Genomic DNA, 20,164 nt, shown 5'->3' with positions numbered 1-20,164 from the left:
TCTATAAGAGACCCACTTCAGACCTAGGGACACATACAGACTGAAAGTGAGGGGGTGGAAAAAGCTATTCCATGAAAATGGAAATCAAAAGAAAGCTGGAGTAGCAATTCTCATATCAGACAAAATAGACTTTAAAATAAAGACTATTACAAGAGACAAAGAAGGACACTATATAATGATCAAGGGATCGATCCAAGAAGAAGGTATAACAATTGTAAATATTTATGCACCCAACATAGGAGCACCTCAATACATAAGGCAAATACTAACAGCCATAAAAGGGGAAATCGACAGTAACACATCATAGTAGGGGACTTTAACACCCCACTTTCACCAATGGACAGATCATCCAAAGTGAAAATAAATAAGGAAACACAAGCTTTAAATGATACATTAAACAAGATGGACTTAATTGATATTTATAGGACATTCCACCCCAAAACAACAGAATACACATTTTTCTCAACTGCTCATGGAACATTCTCCAGGATAGATCATGTCTTGGGTCACAAATCAAGCCTTGGTAAATTTAAGAAAATCGAAATTTTATCAAGTATCTTTTCCAACCACAACGCTATGAGACTAGATATCAATTACAGGAAAAGATCTGTAAAAAATGCAAACACATGGAGGCTAAACAATACACTACTTAATAACGAAGTGATCACTGAAGATATCAAAGGGGAAATCAAAAACTACCTAGAAACAAATGACAATGGAGACACGACGACCCAAAACCTATGGGATGCAATAAAATCAGTTCTAAGAGGGAAGTTGATAGCAATACAATCCTACCTTAAGAAACAAGAATCATCTCAAATAAACAACCTAACCTTGCACCTAAAGCAATTAGAGAAAGAAGAACAAAAATCCCCAAAGTTAGCAGAAGGAAAGAAATCATAAAGATCAGATCAGAAATAAATGAAAAAGAAATGAAGGAAACAATAGCAAAGATCAATAAAACTAAAAGCTGGTTCTTTGAGAAGATAAACAAAATTGATAAACCATTAGCCAGACTCATCAAGAGAAAAAGGGAGAAGACACAAATCAATAGAATTAGAAATGAAAAACGAGAAGTAACGACTGACATGGCAGAAATACAAACAATCATGAGAGATTACTAAAAGCAACTCTATGCAAATAAAATGGACAACCTGGAAGAAATGGACAAATTCTTAGAAATGCACAGCCTGCCGTGACTGAACCAGGAAGAAATAGAAAATATGAACAGACCAATCACAAGCACTGAAATTGAAACTGTGATTTAAAATCTTCCAACAAACAAAAGCCCAGGACCAGATGGCTTCACAGGCGAATTCTATGAAACAATTAGGGAAGAGCTAACACCTATTCTTCTCAAACTCTTCCAAAATATTGCAGAGGGAGGAACACTCTCAAACTCATTCTACGACGCCACCATCACCCTGATACCAAAACCAGACAAAGATGTCACAAAGAAAGAAAACTACAGGCCAATATCACCGATGAACATAGATGCAAAAATCCTCAACAAAATACTAGCAAACAGAATCCAACAGCACATTAAAAGGATCATACACCATGATCAAGTGGGGTTTACTCCAGGAATGCAAGGATACTTCAAAATATGCAAATCAATCAACGTGATACACCATATTAACAAATTGAAGGAGAAAAACCATATGATCATCTCAATAGATGCAGAGAAAGCTTTTGACAAAATTCAACACCCATTTATGATAAAAGCCCTGCAGAAAGTAGGCATAGAGGGAACTTTCCTCAACATAATAAAGGCCATATATGACAAACCCACATCCAACATTGTCCTCAATGGTGAAAAACTGAAACCATTTCTACTAAGATCAGGAAGAAGACAAGGTTGCCCACTCTCACCACTATTATTCAACATAGTTTTGGAAGTGTTAGCCACAGCAAGCAGAGAAGAAAAAGAAATAAAAGGAATCCAAATCAGAAAAGAAGAAGTAACGCTGTCACTGTTTGCAGATGACATGATACTATACATAGAGAATCCTAAAGATGCTACCAGAAGACTACTAGAGCTAATCAATGAATTCGGTAAAGTAGCAGGATACAAAATTAATGCACAGAAATCTCTTGCATTCTTATATACTAATGATGAAAAATCTGAAAGTGAAATTAAGAAAACACTCCCGTTTACCATTGCAACAAAAAGAATAAAATATCTAGGAATAAACCTACCTAAGGAGACAAAAGACCTGTATGCAGAAAATTATAAGACACTGATGAAAGAAATTAAAGATGATAAATAGATGGAGAGATATACCATGTTCTTGGATTGGAAGAATCAACATTGTGAAAATGACTCTACTACCCAAAGCAATCCACAGATTCAATGCAATCCCTGTCAAACTACCACTGGCCTTTTTCACAGAACTAGAACAAAAATTTTCACAATTTGTATGGAAACACAAAAGATCCCGAATAGTCAAAGCAATCTTGAGAAAGAAAAACGGAGCTGGAGGAATCAGGCTCCCTGACTTCAGAGTATATTACAAAGGTACAGTAATCAAGATAGTATGGTACTGGCACAAAAACAGAAATATAGATCAATGGAACAGGATAGAAAATCCAGAGCTAAAGCTACACACATATGGTCACCTTATCTTTGATAAAGGAGGCAAAAATATACAGTGGAGAAAAGACAGCGTCTTCAGTAAGTGGTGCTGTGGAAACTGGACAGCTACATGTTAAAGAATGAAATTAGAACAGTCCCTAACCTCATACACAAAAATAAACTCAACATGGATTAAAGACCTAAATGTAAGGTCAGACACTTTTAAACTCTTAGAAGAAAACATAGGCAAAACACTCTATGACATACATCACAGCAAGATCCTTTTTGACCCACCTCCTGGAGAAATGGAAATAAAAACAAAAATAAACAAATGGGACCTAATGAAACTTAAAAGCTTTTGCACAGCAAAGGAAACCATAAACAAGACCAAAAAACAACCCTCAGAATGGGAGAAAATATTTGCAAATGTAGCAACTGACAAAGGATTAATGTCCAAAACATACAAGCAACTCATGCAGCTCAATATCAAAAAAACAAAAAACCCAATCCAAACATGGGCAGAAGACCTAAATAGACATTTCTCCAAAGAATATATACAGTATGGCAACAAACACATGAAAGATTGCTCAACATCATTAATCATTAGAGAAATGCAAATCAAAACTTCAATGTGATATCATCTCACACCAGTCAGAATGGCCATCATCAAGAAATCTACAAACAATAAATGTTGGAGATGGTGTGGAGAATAGGAAACCCTCTTCCACTGTTGGTGGGAATATAAATTGATACAGACACTATGGAGAACACTATGGAGGTTCCTTAAAAAACTAAAAATAGAACTACCATACGACCCAGCAATCCCTCTATGGGGCATATACCCTGATAAAACCATAATTCAAAAAGAGTCATGTACCAAATTGTTCATTGCAGCTCTATTTACAATAGCCAGGACATGGAAGCAACCTAAGTGTCCATTGACAGATGAATCGATAAGGAAGATGTGGCACATATATACAATGGAATATTATGCAGCCATAAAAAGGAATGAAACTGAGTTATTTGTAGTGAGGTGGATGGACCTATAGACCGGCATACAGAGTGAAGTAAGACAGAAAGAGAAAAACAAATATCATATGCTGACACATATATATGGAATCTAAGAAAAAAAATGTCATGAAGAACCTAGTGGCAAGATGGGAATAAAGATGAAAACCTACTAAAGAATGGACTTAAGATACGGGAAGGGGGAAGGGTAAGCTGGGACAAAGTGAGAGAGTGGCATGGACATATATACACTACCAAATGTAAAATAGATAGCTAGTGGGAAGCAGCCATATAGCACAGGGAGATCAGCTCGGTGTTTTGTGACCACCTAGAGGGGTGGGATAGGGAGGGTGGTAGGGAGGGAGATGCAAGAGGGAAGAGATATGGGAACATATGTATATGTATAACTGATTCACACTGTTATAAACCAGAAACTGACACACCATTGTAAAGCAATTATACTCTAATAAAGATGTTAAAAAATAATAAATAAATAAATAAATAAAATAAAATAAAAATGGGCAAAAGACTTGAGTAGACATTTCTCCAAAGATGATATACTAATGACCTAATTAGTATATGAAAAGATGTTCAATGTCACTAATTATTAGGGCAATGCAAATCAAAACCACAGTATGATACCATTTCACACCCATTAGGATGGCTATTATCAAACAGAAAACAGATAAAAAAGAAAGTAACAAATGGTGGGGCTGTGGATAAATTGCAACCTCTGTGAATTGCTGATGGGAATGGAAAATGGTAAGTTATGGAAAATGGTATGGCAATTTCCTCCAACAAATTAAATGTAGAATTACTATATTATTCAACAATTCTACTCCTAGATATATACTCAAAAAAATTGAAAGGAGGAACTCAAAAGATACTTGTACATCAGTGTTTTAAGCAGCACTATTCACAATAGCCAAAATGTGGATGCAATCCATGTCTCCATCAACAGAGGTATTGATAAACCGAATGTGATATATACATACAATGGAATATTATTCAGCATTAAAAAGGAATGAAATCATGGAATGATGCCAGCACGACCGTGATGTAAGAGTTTCAGTGCTCATCTTCTGGCAGAAACATAAATTTGAACAACTAACCACACATGGAAATACTTTCACAAGAACTAAGATTCCAGATGAGAAATTACAGCACCTGGGTGGAGCACAGAAATAAGAAAATACACATTAAACAGGGTAGGAATGACAGTTTCACATTACTGCCATGCACCTCACCTGAGATACAAACAACTGAAGTGTCCATCGACAGATGAATGGATAAAGATTTGGTATATATAAATATACATATATATATGTATATATATATATATATACACACACACATATATATATAATAGAATATTATTCAGCAATGAGAAAGAAGGAAATATTGCCATTTGCATTTGTGATAACATGAATGAACCTGGAGTATATTATGTGAAGGATATTATGCTAAGTGAAATAAGACAGACAGTCAAGTATTGTATAATCTCATTTATATGTAGAATCTACTTAAAAAAATTTAACTTTTAACTCATAGAAGCAAAGTTTAGAATGGTGGTTACAAGGGACTGGGAGTGTGGGAGAAATGGAGACCTTTGGCCAAAGGGTACAAAGTTGTAGTTATGTAGGATCAATAAATATAGTGAACTAATGTACAGGAATGATGACTATAGTTAATAATACTATAATGAATGCTAGAAATGCGCTAAGAGAGTACATTCCAGGTTATCTCACCACAAAAAAAGTAACTATGGTAACTATGTGAGTAGATGATATGTTTATTAGCTTGAGTGTAGTGATCATTTCAATATAGATTATCAAATAATCATGTTGTATACTTTAAATACATACACATTTATTTTAAAGAAATATTTTTAAAAAGGAAATGAAATCCTGATACATTACAACATGAATAAACTTGGAAGAAAATAAGCTAAGTGAAATCAGTCAGACCCTAAAGGACAAATATAGGTATTTTCAACACTTGCTCTCTTCTGAATTGTGTTTCCCCTCCTATCGTTCAGTTGCGACTCTTCTGAAAAGAGGTGTTTAGGCAAGAAGGCCTGGTTGCTAAGCAGTGAGGATCAACAACTTCAACTCTTAAAGTTATAAGGTACATCTTTCATTATTTAAATTATAATAATAATGCAACACAACCAAAATCATAATTTGACAGGATGAACCTGTGTTTGAAAGCTTGAATTTAAATTTGAATCAGTGGAAATATTTTTTCAATGACATTTGATTATGAAGTACAAAAATTTTATGGATACAAATTGTGCTAGTTTCAGGAATTATTTAGTGGAGTTTTGTGAATATACTCGCCTCATGTATGTACGTTGGTACACGTATGTTTAAAAATGCTGTCTTCACCTTTCTGTCACTTCAGGAATAAGTTTTCTGGAATTGTAAGATTGTCATAACAATGCTTTCCCTTTTTATAACATGTTCATATTCATTATCTAATTTGATTTCAATCTCACAACCACCTAAGGAAGATCGGACAATTTTTCTGACCTCTTTTTGTTACCTGAGAGATCTGAACCTTAGAGGGGTTAAACTACTTAGAATCATAGATTGTTAGGGACTTTAAGATCTCCTAGTGTGGCCTTTTTCTATTATACATGAGGAAGCTGGAGAAGTCATTTCCTTGATGACATAGCTATTTATTGCAGATCTGGGACTAGAATATAGGTCTCCTAAAGTCTAGTCTAACATGCTTGACACAACACAGATGCTATCTCTAAATAGTAGTTGTGAATTAAGAAGTGTGAACATTTTATTAATTTTCTAAAAATTTCTGTATTTGAGAGGTTATATAGCTGAGAAAACATACAAACTCAGTTTTAAACTACTTAATTTATTACATAAAAATATTCATTCAGCAAACATGTATCAGAATGATACTAAATGCCAGGAATAAAAGATGAATAAGACACTGCTTCATTCTAAATACAAACCCCACATTTGCAATTTAGAGGGGAGATAGACACATAAATAACTGTAGAGTTATGATTAATTTTATATTGTTGTATAAGAAATTAGCACAAATTTAGCAACTTAAAACAATGCACGTTTAGTATCTCATAGTTTCCATGGGTCAGGAGTTTGGGCAGATGTTAGCTGGATGCTCTGCTCAGGGTCTCACAATGCTGCAATCAAGTTGTCTGCTAGGTCTGGGGTCTCCTCTGAGGCTTGGCATCCTCTTCTAAGCTCATGTAATTGTTAAGCAGAATTAATTTCTTGCAGCTGTAGAACTCATTGTGGCTTGTATCTTCAAAGTCAGCAGGAAAGAGTCTCTGACCTCAGTTCCTATTTTAAAGGACACCTGATTATATCAGGTACACCCAGGATGTCTCTCTTTTAATTAACCCGAGATCAACTGATTAGGGACTTTGATTATCTTTGAAAAGAAATCCCTTAACTTTTGCCTTATAATATAATCTCATCATGGGAGGGACATAAATCATATTTACAGGACCTGTCCACACTCAAAAAGAGGGGATTATACTGGGCATGTACAGCAGAGGGTGCAGAAATCTGAGGCCAACTAAGAACTCTGTCTACCACAATTGCAAATCAAGTCATGGTTAAAAATTGACATTAAAATGAATAAAGTTTATCTAACACAGTTTTACTTTTGAGTCTTAAATGTATCAGTAAAACTTAGAATTTATTTATGTTTAAGTTTCATGAAGTTTTAATTCCAAAGGAATGCAAAAATGCACTCTTGTAAAAATTCAGGCATTAACGGTAAAGCTAAAGTCCCCAGACCATCACCCACAATTCTAGTTACTTCCCCAGAAGAAACCACAGTTAATAATTTGGTGCAGATCTTTCAGACCTTTACCCATGAATTTTTAAATGCATCTATACCTGTAAAAATGTATATTATACTTTTATGCATTATAAATATATGAGTAAGGTGATACTGAGCATGTTGTTTTGCATTTTGTCTTTTACTTAGCAAAATGTCTTAATTTTTTAAGACACCACAGATAATTTTACTTAATTATTTTTAAACTGTTACTTAAATTTTCATAACATGGATACACCATAGTTGATTTTGCCATTTCCCATTGTGGACACTTAGTTTGTAATTTTTCCCAATTTCAAATAATGCTACAGCCAGAATCCTTGTACAGGATTGCTTTTGCATATGTTTAAGTGTTTCCCTAAGGTAGATATCATAAAGTGAAATTGTTGGGTCATAGGAATGTACCTTTACACTTCCTACACGGCATAAAGTTAATCAGTATTCACATCCACTCCTTTTTGTGTTTTTCGACTATAGCCTCTTTTTTTCCTTTTATATCTCAGATGAATATAGTTCAACTGATATGATTAATCGTCCTTGTAGATTCAAACACTGTTTCTCGTTTTGTGCATATCTGTGCATATCCCTTTTATTTTTCACCTCCTGTCCTATTCACCTTTCCCACCTCCCTTTTGAGCACACATACCCATGTGTATTCTCCTTTGTATATTTATTTACATATTATGAAAAATATATAGCATTTTATTTTGCTGTTTAAAATTCTATTAACAGTATTTGCTGCACTTTTTTTGCAATCAAAAATTTTTGTTTTATTGAGGTATAATTTACACAAACTGAAATTCACCCTTTCTAGGTATACAGTTCTACAAAATATGAAAATTCATAAAGTTGTGCAATGACCATCATAATCAAGATGTAAATTTGTTATGTCACATCCAACAGTTTCCTCATAGAACCTTGTATTCATCTCACCTTTTCACTCCCATCCCTTAGCAACTACTGATCTGTTTTCCAATACTACAGTTTTCCCTTTTCCAGAATGTCATATAAATGGAAGCATACGGAGGTAGACTCTTGAGTCTGGCTTCTTCTTTTTTAATTAATGAAATGTTTATTGAGTTTTACTATATATCATTTAGAGCAAGATAAAAAATGAATAAGGTTGACGCCATATTCCCAAGAGAGTGAATGGGAGAGCGGTGAGGGGAATAAACACTGAAATATAGGTAGCAAAGGCTTTATTTTTGTTGTTGTTGTTGTTTTAATGAAGTATAGCCGATTTACAATATTATATTAGTTTCATATGTACAACATAGTGATTTAAAATTTTTATAGATTTTACTCTATTTAAAGTTATAAATATTGGCTATATTCCCTGTGCTATATACTATATATTATACTTATAGCTTATCTATTTTATACATAATAGTTTGTGTGTCTTAATCTCCTTCCCCTATCTTGCCCCACACCTTCACTGTCTCCACTGGTGACCACTAGTTTGATAAAGCTGTTGTAAACATCCACATACAGGTTTTGGCAGGGGCTTAAGTCTTCATTTCTCTTAGGTAAATATCTAGGAGTAGGATTTCTGGGTTTTATGGTAAGGGTATGTTGAACTTAATAAAAAAATACCCACTGTTTTCCAAAGTGGCTGAACTATAACATGCTTATTTGCCATCTGTGTATCCTCTTGGTGAGGTGTCTGTTCAGATATTTTGACCATTTCATATTTCCAAGAGCAATATATTAGAGTTACAGTTATAGTGCATCCTTGCCAAACTCTGATTATGTCAGTGCTTTTAATGTTAGCCATTCGGGTAGGGATGTAGTAGGATCTCATTGTGTGTTTAACTTGCATTTCCTTAAATACCAATAATGTTGAATATCTTTTCATGTGCTTAATTTCCATTTGTATATCTTTGGTAAGTTGTTCAACCCTTCCAATGATTTTTCAATGCTGTTCTGTTTTCTTATTACTGCATCTTGAGGGTTCTTTATATATTCTAGGTACAAGTCATTTGTGAGCTATGTGTTCCGAAAATATTTTCCCCCAGTTTGTGGATTTTTACTTCATTTTCAGAGCAATGTATTGCAAAAAACAGGATTTTTTTTTTAGTTTTATCCCACTTTATTTTTTGTATATCTTTATTGGAGTATAATTGCTTCACAATGTTGTGTTAGTTTCTGCTGCACAACAAAGTGAATCAGCTATATGTATACATATATCACCATACCCCCTCCCTCTTGAGCCTTCCTCCCACCCTCTCTATCCCACCCCTCGAGGTGGTCACAAAGCACCGAGCTGATCTCCCTGTGCTATGCAGCAGCTTCCCACTAGCCATCGATTTTACATTTGGTAATGTATATATGTCAGTGCTACTCTCGCACTTCATCCCAGCTTCCCCTTCCCCCTCTGTGCCCTCAAATCCTTTCTCTACATCTGCGTCTTTATTCCTGCCCTGCCACTAGGTTCATCAGTACTGTTTTTTTAGAATCCATATATGTGCGTTAGCATACGGTGTATGTTTTTCTCTTTCTAACTTACTGCACTCTGTAGGACAGGCTCTAGGTCCATCCAGCTCATTAAGAATAACTCAATTTTGTTCCTTTTTATGGCTGAGTAATATTCCATTGTATATATGTGCCACATGTTCTTTATCCATTCATCTCTCAATGGACACTTAGGTTGCTTCCATGTCCTGGTTATTGTAAATAGTGCTGCAATGAACAGAGTGGTACATGTATCTTTTTGAATCATGGTTTTCTCAGGGCATATGCCCAGGAGTGGGATTGCTGGGTCATATGGTAGTTCTATTTTTAGTGTTTTAAGGAACCTTCATACTGTTCTCCATAGTGGCTGTATCAATTTACATTCCCACCAACAGTTCAGGAGGGTTCCCCTTTCTCCACACCCTCTCCAGCATTTACTGCTTGTAGATTTTTTGATGATGGCCATTCTGACCAGTGTGAGGTGATACCTCATTGGGCTTTTGATTTGTATTTCTCTAATGATTAGTGACATTGAGCATCTTTTCATGTGTTTGTTGGCAATCTGTATATCTTATTTGGAGAAATGTCTATTTAGGTCTTCCATCCATTTGTGGATTGGGTTTTTTGTTTTTTTAATATTGAGCTGCATGAGCTCCTTGTATATTTTGGAGATTAATCCTTTGTCAATTGCTTCATTTGCAAATATTTTCTCCCATTCTGAGGGTTGTCTTTTCATCTTGTTTATGGTTTCCTTTGCTGTGCAAAAGCTTTTAAGTTTCATTAGGCTCCATTTATTTATTTTTTATTTTATTTCCATTACTCTAGGGAGGTGGGTGAAAAAGGATCTTGTTGTGATTTATGCCAAAGAGTGTTCTGCTTATGTTTTCCTCTAAGAGTTTGATAGTGTCTGGCCTTACATTTAGGTCTTTACTCCATTTTGAGTGTATTTTTGTGTATGGTGCTAGGAAGTGTTCTAATTTCATTCATTTACATGTAGCTGTACAGTTTTCCCACCACCACTTATTGTCTTTTCTCCATTGTATATTCTTGCCTCCTTTATCAAAAATAAGGTGACCATATGTGCATGGGTTTATCTCTGGGCTTTCTATCCTGTTCCATTGATCTATATTTCTGTTTTTGTGCCAGTACCATACTGTCTTGATTACTGTAGCTTTGTATAATAGTCTGAAGTCAGGGAGCCTGATTCTTCCAGCTCCAATTTTCTTTCTCAAGATTGCTTTGGCTATTTGGGGTCTTTTGTGTTTTACAGGAGTGTTTTTTAATTGACTATTTAACAAGCAGTTTTAGGATTTCAGAAAAATTGTGTAAAATAAGTATAGAGTTCTCATATGCCTACTATCCTTGCCCCTGTAGATAATTATTCCTATTTTTAACATCTTGCATTATGTGGTACATTATGTGTTACATTAATGTGATAATTAACAGATATTGATACATAATTACCAACTCTAAAGTCCCTATTTTACATGAGGATTCTCTCTTTGTGTTATGCAATTCCATGTGTTTTGAGAAATGTCATGTATCTACCAATACAGTATCATGCAGACGAGTTTGATTGTCCAAAAAAATTCTGTGCCCAGCTATTTATCACCCTTCTTCTCCTGAATCCCTGGCAGTCTCTGATCTTTTTCCCATCTACACTTTGTTTCTTCCATCTCTTTTTGTACCTTACTCCTTTATATCAGTGAATAATACTCCATTTTATGGATGTACTACAGTTTTTTTATATATTCACCAGTTGAAATACATCTTAGTTGCTTCCAAATTTTGGCAATTATAAAAAAAGTTAATATTTGTATACAAATTTTTGTGTAGACATAAGTTTTCAACTCATTTGAGTGAATACCTAGGAGTGGAATTGCTGGATCATATGTATGGCATTGTTAGAAACTACCAGACAGTCCTCTAAAATTGGATATACCATCTTGCATTCCCATCTGCAATGAATGAGACTTACTTTTGGTCCACATACTTGCTAGCATTTGTTTTTGGTGGTGTTTTGGGGTTTAGATATTCTAATAAGTGTATAGTAGTGTCTTATTTTTGTTTCAATTTGCAGTTTCCTAATGATACATAATGGTGACCATCTTCATAAGCTTATTTGCCATCTGTGAGTATACCTTCTTGGTGCAGTGTCTGTTGAGAACTTTTGACCATTTTGTAATTAGGTTGTTTTTTAATTGATTAGTTTTGAGTTATTTTTATATTTTGAATATATGTGTCCTTTATCAGATGTGTGGGTTGCAAAATCTTTTTACAGTGTTTGGCTTCTCTTTCCTTTCTTTCAACAGTATCTATCACAGAGCAGAATTTTGTAATTTGTAATTTTATTGAAATCTAACTATTAATTTTCTCTTTCATAGATCATACTTTTGTTGCTATGTCTAAGAAGTCATTGCAAAGTTCACCTAGGTTTTCTCCTGTGTTACCTTCTAGAAGTTGTGTACTTTTGTTTTTTACATTTAGGTCTATGATGCAGTTTGAGTTGAATTTTGTGAAAGGTATAACGTCTTTGTCTCAATTCGTTTCTTTGCTTGTAGATGTTTAGTTGTTCCAGTACAACTTGTTAAACAGACTTTTCCATTGACATTTCCTTCCTTCATTGAATTACCTTTGCTCTTTTGTCAATGACCAGTGAACTATATTTGTGTGGGTCAACTTTTAGGCCTTCTACTTTGTTCCCTTGATCTATTTGTCTGTTCTTTGCTGATACTACATTGTCCTGATCACTGTAGTTTTATAGTAAGTGTTGAGGTTAAGTAGTATCAGTTCTCCATCTTTTGTTCTTTTTTAGACTGAGTTTTCCCATCAGTGGATCCATCAATGAATGAACTGATAAACAAAATATAGTCTATTCATACAGTGGAATACTAGTCAGCCATTGAAAAAGGAATAAAGTACTGATACATGCTGCACTAGGTATAAACCTTAAAAACCTTATGTTAAATGAAAGAAGCCAGACACAAAACGTTTGGTATGATACCATTTTTTATAATAATTCTAGAATAGGCCAATACATAGAGACAGAAAGTGATTACTAAGGGCTGGCAGGACATGGCAATCAGGAGTGACTGCTTAATGGATATGGGATTGCATTTTTAGTAGGTAAACTGTTGTCAAATTAGATGGTGGTATAGTCACACAACATTATATATGTATTAAAAGCAACTAAAAAAAAAAAATATATATATATATATATATATATATATATATATATAACGAAATCACTTTGCTGTACATCTGAAATTAATACAACATTGTAAATCAACTATACTTCAATAAAAATTTGTTTTGAAAAAAAGCAACTGGAGGATTGGAAACAACAATGGCAGAGTAGAAGGACCTTGAGCCCACCTCCTCTCACAAGAAAACGCAAATCACAACTAACTGATGAACAACCATTGATAAAAAAGCCTGGAACCTACTAAAAAAGATATTCTACATCCAAAAACATAAAGAAGAAATCCAATGGGATGGTAGGAGGGGAACACTTGCAATAGAACCAAATCACATACCCCCAAAGGGTGTGATCCAAAAACTGCAGAATAATTATATCACAGAAATTCTCCCATAAGAGTGAGAGATCTGAGCCCTATTTCAGCCTCCTCAGCCTGGGGGTCTGGCATTGGGAGGAGAAGAGCCCAGAGTGTTTGGCTTTGAAGGCCAGAAAGGCTCTATTGCAGGAGCTCCACAGGACTGGGGGAAGCAGAGACTCCACTCTTGGAGGGTGCACACAAGGTCTCCTGTGCACTGGAACCTAGGGCAGAAGCAGTGGCTTCATAGGAGTCTGGGCCAGACCTACCTGCTGGTCATAGATGGTCTCCTGAGGAGGCAGGGGGTGGCTATTACTCTCTCTGTGGACACAAAAGCTGGTGGTGGAAATATCAGGGAGTGTTCATCTACTTGACCTCTTGCTGGAGGCAGACATCTTGCTTGGGTAATTAGCACCAAGATCTGGCCCAAGCCAATAGCTGTAGGCTCTAGTGCTAGGATGTCTCAGGCCAAACAACCAACAAGGTGGGAACACAAGCCCACTCATCAACAGACAAGCTTCCTTAAGACTTCGTGAGCCTGAAGCCGCCTCCACACATGCCCCTTTACATGGCCTTACCCACCAGAGGGCCAAGACACAGCTCCACCAAAAAGTGGGAAGGCACTGGTCCCTCCCAGCAGGAAGCCTGCACAAGTCTCTAGACCTGCCTCACCAACCAGGGGGTAGAAACCAGAAGCAAGAAAACTATAACCCTGCAGCCTGCAAAGCCAGGTCCACAAATGCAGGTCAGACCTTACCTTGGGAGCAGCTGCTCCCTTGCCCTTGAATGATGAGAGGGAAGTGTACGGCTGGGACACATAGAACATCCCTTACAGAGGGTCATATCTCCAAGTTTGAGAAGCATAAATAACCTTCCACATACATAAAAATACAAATAGAAATTTAGACAAAATGAGACAGCAGAGGAATATGTTCCAGACGAATGAAGGAGATAAAACCCCAGAAGAACAACTAAGTTGACGTGGAGATAGGCAACTACCCAAGAAATCATCAGAATAATGATCATAAAGATGATCCAAGAGCTTGAGAGAAGAATGGATGCAAAGAGCAAGAAGTTGCAAGAAGTTTTTAACAGAGTTAGAAAATAAAAAGAACAATCAAATAGAGCTCAAGAATGCAATAACCGAAATGAAAAATACACTAGAAGGAAGCAATAGCAGAATAAATGAAGCCAAAGAAAAATCAGTGAGCTGGAAGACAGAGTGGTGGAAATCACTGCCATGGAACAGAATAAAGAAAAAAATGAAAAGAAATGAGGACAGTTTAAAATACCTCTGGGACATCAAATGCACCAACATTCACATTACAGAGGTCGCAAAAGAAGAAGAGAGAAATAAAGGGCCTAAGAAAATATTTCAAGAGATAATAGCTGAAAACTATCCTAACATAGGAAAGGAAGCAGTCACCCAAGTCCAGGAAGTACAGAGAGTCCCATACAGGATTAACCCAAGGAGGAACACACCAAGACACATTGTAATCAAATTGATAAAAATTAAAGATAAAAAGAAAATATTAAAAGCAACAAGGGAAAAGCAACAAGTAACATTCAAGAGAATCTCCATAAGGTTATCAGCTGATCTTTCAGCAGAAACTCTGAAGTCCAGAAGGGAATGGCATGATATACGTTAAGTGATGAAAGGGAAAAACATACAACAAAGAATACACTACCCAGCAAGGCTCTTGTTCAGATCGACAGAGAAATCAAAAGCTTTACAGACAAGCAAAAGCTAAAAGAATTCAGCTTTACAACAAATGCTAAAGGAACTTCTCTAGGCAGAAAAGAAATGGCCACAACTAGAAACAAAAAAAATTAGAAAATGGGAAAGATCACCAGTAAAAGCAAACATATAGTAAAGGTAAGAAATCATCCACACACAAATATGATATCTTAACCAGTAATCATGAGAAGAGGGGTGTACAAATGCAAGATATTGGAAATCCATTTGAAATTAAGAGCTCAGCAACTTTAAAAAATTATGTATAGACTTGCTATATCAAAACTTCATGTAAACCACAAACCAAAAATCTATTATATGATAGATATACACACACACACATACGAAAAACAAACCAAACACAACACTAAAGAGAGTCATCAAATCATAAAAAAAGAAAACGAAACAGGAAAGGAAGAAAAAGATCTACAAACACAAACCAAAAAAAAAAATTAACAAAAGAAAGATGGAGTAGCAATACTCATATCAGACAAAATCAAACTTTTTCCAAAATAGATCACATGCAGGACCACAAAGAAAGCCTCAGTAAATTTAAGAAATCATATCAAGCATCTTTTCTTTTTACAACTTTTTTTTTTTTTGGCTGTCTTGGGTCTTTGTTGCTGTGTGCGGGCTTTCTCTAGTTGCAGTGAGTGGGGGCTTCTCTTCATTGCGGTGTGCGGGCTTCTCACTGTGCTGGCTTCTCTTATTGCGGAGCACAGGCTCTAGGTGTGTGGGCTTCAGTAGTTGTGGCACGTGGGCTTCAGTAGTTGTGGCTCGTGGGCTCTAGAGCACAGGCTCAGTAGTTGTGGCACATGGGCTTAGTTGCTCCGTGGTATGTGGGATCTTCCCAGACCAGGGGTTGAACCCATGTCCCCTGCATTGGCAGGCAGATTCTTAGCCACTGCACCACCAGGGAAGCCCCTCAAGCATCTTTCCTTAACACAATGCTATGAGATTACAAATCAACCAGAAGAAAAATAAAAGAAACAAAAACATGTGGAGGCTAAACAATATTCCACTAAACAACCGATAGATCACTGAAGGAATCAAAGAGGAAATAAACATACTTAGAGACAAAAGAAAACTAAAACATGACAATCCAAAACCTATGGAACACAGCAAAAGCAGTTCAAAGAGGGAAGTTTATAGCAATACAATCCTACCTCAGGAGAAAAGAAAAATCTCAAGTAAACCACTTAACCTTACATTAAAAGCAACTAGAGAAAGAAGAACAAACAAAACCCAAATTTAGTAGAAAGAAAGAAATCATAAAAATCAGAGCAGAGATAAATGAAATAGAGATTAAGAAATCAGAAGAGAAGATGATGAAATTAAAAGTTGGTTATTTGAAAAGATAAAGAAAATTAATAAAACGTTAGCCAGACTCAACAAGAAAAAAAGGGAGAGGACTTTGCAAATCAATAAAATTAGAAGTGAAAAAGAAGTTACAACTGACACCACAGAAATACAAAGGACCATAAGAGACTACTACAATCAACTATATGCCAATAAAATGAACAACCTAGAAGAAGTGGCCAAAATCTTAGAAAAGTACAATCTCCCAAGACTGAACCAGGAAGAAATAAAAAATATGAACACACCAATTACAAGTACCGATCGAACCTGTGATGAAAAAAACTCCCAACAAACAAAAGTCCAACACCAGATGGATTCACAGGAAAAATCTACCATACATTTAGAAAGGAGCCAACCTTATCCTTCTGAAACTATTCCAAAAAACTTCAGAGAAAGGAACACTTCCAAACTCATTCTATCAGGAGGCAATCACCCTGATACCAAAACCAGACACAACAAAAAAGAAAATTACAGGCAAATATGACTGGTAAACGTAGAAGCAAAAATCCTCAACAAAATATTAGCAAACCGACTCCAACAATTCATTAAAAGGATGACACAACATGATTAAGTGGGACTTATCCAAGGGATGCAAAGATATTTCAATATCTGCAAATCAATCAATGTGATAATCCATATTAACAAACTGAAGAATAAAAATGATATGATCATCTCAATAGACAAAAAAAAAACCTTCTCATAAAATTCAACATCCATTTATGGTAAAAACTCTCCAGAATGTGGGCATAGAGGGAATCTACATCAATATAATGAAGGCCATATATGAAAAACCAACAGCAAACATCATTCTCAATGGTGACAAACTGAAAGCATTTCCTGAAAGATGAGGCACAAGATAAGGATGTCCACTCTTGCCACCTTTATTCAACATAGTTTTGAAAGTCCTGGCCACAGCAATCAGAGAAGAAATAAAAAAGGGGATCCAAATTGGAAAAGAAGAAGTAAAACTGTCACTGTTTGCAGGTGACATGATAAAATACATAGAAAATCCTAAAAGTGCTACCGGAAAACTACTAGAGCTACTCAATGAATCAGGTAAAGTTGCAGGATATATAATTAATACACAGAAATATCTCGCATATCTATACACTAACAACAAAAAATCAGAAAGAGAAATTAAAAAACAATCCCATTTATCATGACATCAAAAAAGAATAAAATGCTTAGGAATAAACCTACCTAAGGAGGCAAAGACTTGTACTCTGAACAATATAAGACACTGATTAATGAAATTAAAGATGACACAAACAGATAGAAAGAAATACTGTGCTATTGGATTGAAAGAATTACTATTGTCAAAATGACTGTATTACTGAAGGCAATATATAGATCAGTGCAATTCCTATCAAATTACCAATGGCATTTTTCACAGAACTAGAACAAAATTTTTTTTAAAATGTGTATGGAAACACGAAAGACCCTGAATAGCCAAAGCAATCTTGAGAAAGAAAAACGGACATAGAGGAATCAGGCTCCCTGATTTCAGACTATTGTACAAAGCTACAGTCATCAAAACAGTATAGTACTGGTACAAAAACAGGAATATAGATCAATGGAACATGATAGAAAGCCCAGAAATAAACCCACGCACCTATGGTCAATTAATTTAGGACCAAGATGGTAAGAATATACAATGGAAAAAAGACAGTCTTTTTCAGTAAGTGGTGCTGGTAAAACTGGACAGCTACATGTAAAAGAATGAAATTAGAGCACTCTATAACACCATACACAAAAATCAACTCGAAATGGATAAAAGGCCTAAATGTAAAACCAGATACTATAAAACTCCTAGAGGAAAACAGGCAGGACACTCATTGACATAAATCACACCAATATCTTTTTGGATCCATCTTCTAAAGTAATGGCAATAAAGACAAATAAATAAATGCGACCTAATTAAGCTCAAAAGCTTTTTCACAGTAAAGGAAACCTTAATAAAAATGAAAAGACAGTAAGAACCTAGGAAGAAGGCAGTTGTCTGCAAGCTAGGAAGGGTGCTCTCACTAGAGACCAATAAGCCAGCATCTTGATCTTGGACTTCCCAGGCTTCAGAACATACCAACTGACCCAGAAAGCTGTTTTCTGCCAGCTCAACAGCCACAGAATCCAATCCATTGCCAGCACAGGCTGTTACAACTCCAACCAGCGTCCAGAGATGGGATGTGGACTGTGCAGGCATAAAGGATAATAGTTTAAAAGAAAACAAATACACCAGAAGGCAGACAGCAGAAGCAAAAAGAACTACAATCCTGCAGCCTGTGGCACAAAAACCCACATTCACAGAAAGATAGACAAGATGAAAAGGCAGAGGGCTATGTACCAGATGAAGGAACAAGATGAAACCCCAGAAAAACAACTAAATGAAGTGGAGATAGGCAACCTTCCAGAAAAAGAATTCAGAATAATGATAATGAAGATGATCCAGGACCTCGGAAAAAGAATGGAGGCAAAGATTGAGAAGATGCAAGATATGTTTAACAAAGACCTAGAAGAATTAAAGAACAAACAAACAGAGATGAACAATACAATAACTGAAATGAAAATTACACAAGAAGGAATCAATAGCAGAATAACTGAGGCAGAAGAACAGATAAGTGACCTGGAAGACAGAATGGTGGAATTCACTGCTACTGAACAAGAATAAAGAAAAAAGAATGAAAAGAAATGAAGACAGCCTAAGAGACCTCTGGGACAACATTAAACGCAACAACATTCACATTATAGGGGTCCCAGAAAGAGAAGACACAGAGAAAAGACCCGAGAAAATATTTGAAGAGATTATAGTTGAAAACTTCCCTAACATGGGAAAGGAAATAGCCACCCAAGTCCAGGAAGCACAGAGAGTCCCATACAGGATAAACCGAAGGAGAAACACGCCGAGACACATAGTAATCAACTTGGCAAAAATTAAAGACAAAGAAAAATTACTGAAAGCAGCAAGGGAAAAATGACAAATAACATACAAGGGAACTCCCATAAGGTTAACAGCTGATTTTTCAACAGAAACTCTACAAGCCAGAAGGGAGTGGCATGATATACTTAAAGTGATGAAAGGGAAGAGCCTACAACCAAGATTACTCTACCCGGAAAGGATCTCATTCAGATTTGATGGAGAAATAAAATCATTACAGGCAAGCAAAAGCTTAGAGAATTCAGCACCACCAAACCAGCTCTACAACAAATGCTAAAGGAACTTCTCTAAGTGGGAAACACAGGAGAAGAAAGAGACCTACAAAAACAAACCCAAAACAATTAAGAAAATGGTCATAGGAACATACATATCGGCAATTACCTTAAACGTGAATGGATTAAATGCTCCAATCAAAAGACACAGGCTTGCTGAATGCATACAAAAACAACACCCATATATATGCTGTCTACAAGAGACCCACTTCAGACCTAGAGACACATAGTGTTCAGTGTCCCCTGAAAGTGAGGGGATGGAAAAAGATATTCCATGCAGATGGAAATCAAAAGAAAGCTGGAGTAGCAATACTCATATCAGATAAAAAAAACTTTAAAATAAAGAATGTTACAAGAGACAAGGAAGGACACTACATAATGATCAAGGGATCAATCCAAGAAGAAGAGATAACAATTATAAATATATATGCACCCAACACAGGAGCA

The sequence above is a fragment of the Eubalaena glacialis genome, chromosome X, assembly GCF_028564815.1.
Source record: "Eubalaena glacialis isolate mEubGla1 chromosome X, mEubGla1.1.hap2.+ XY, whole genome shotgun sequence".
NCBI lineage: Eukaryota > Metazoa > Chordata > Mammalia > Artiodactyla > Balaenidae > Eubalaena > Eubalaena glacialis.
The sequence above is the reverse complement of the archived record's forward strand: the minus strand, read 5'-3'. Positions refer to the sequence as shown.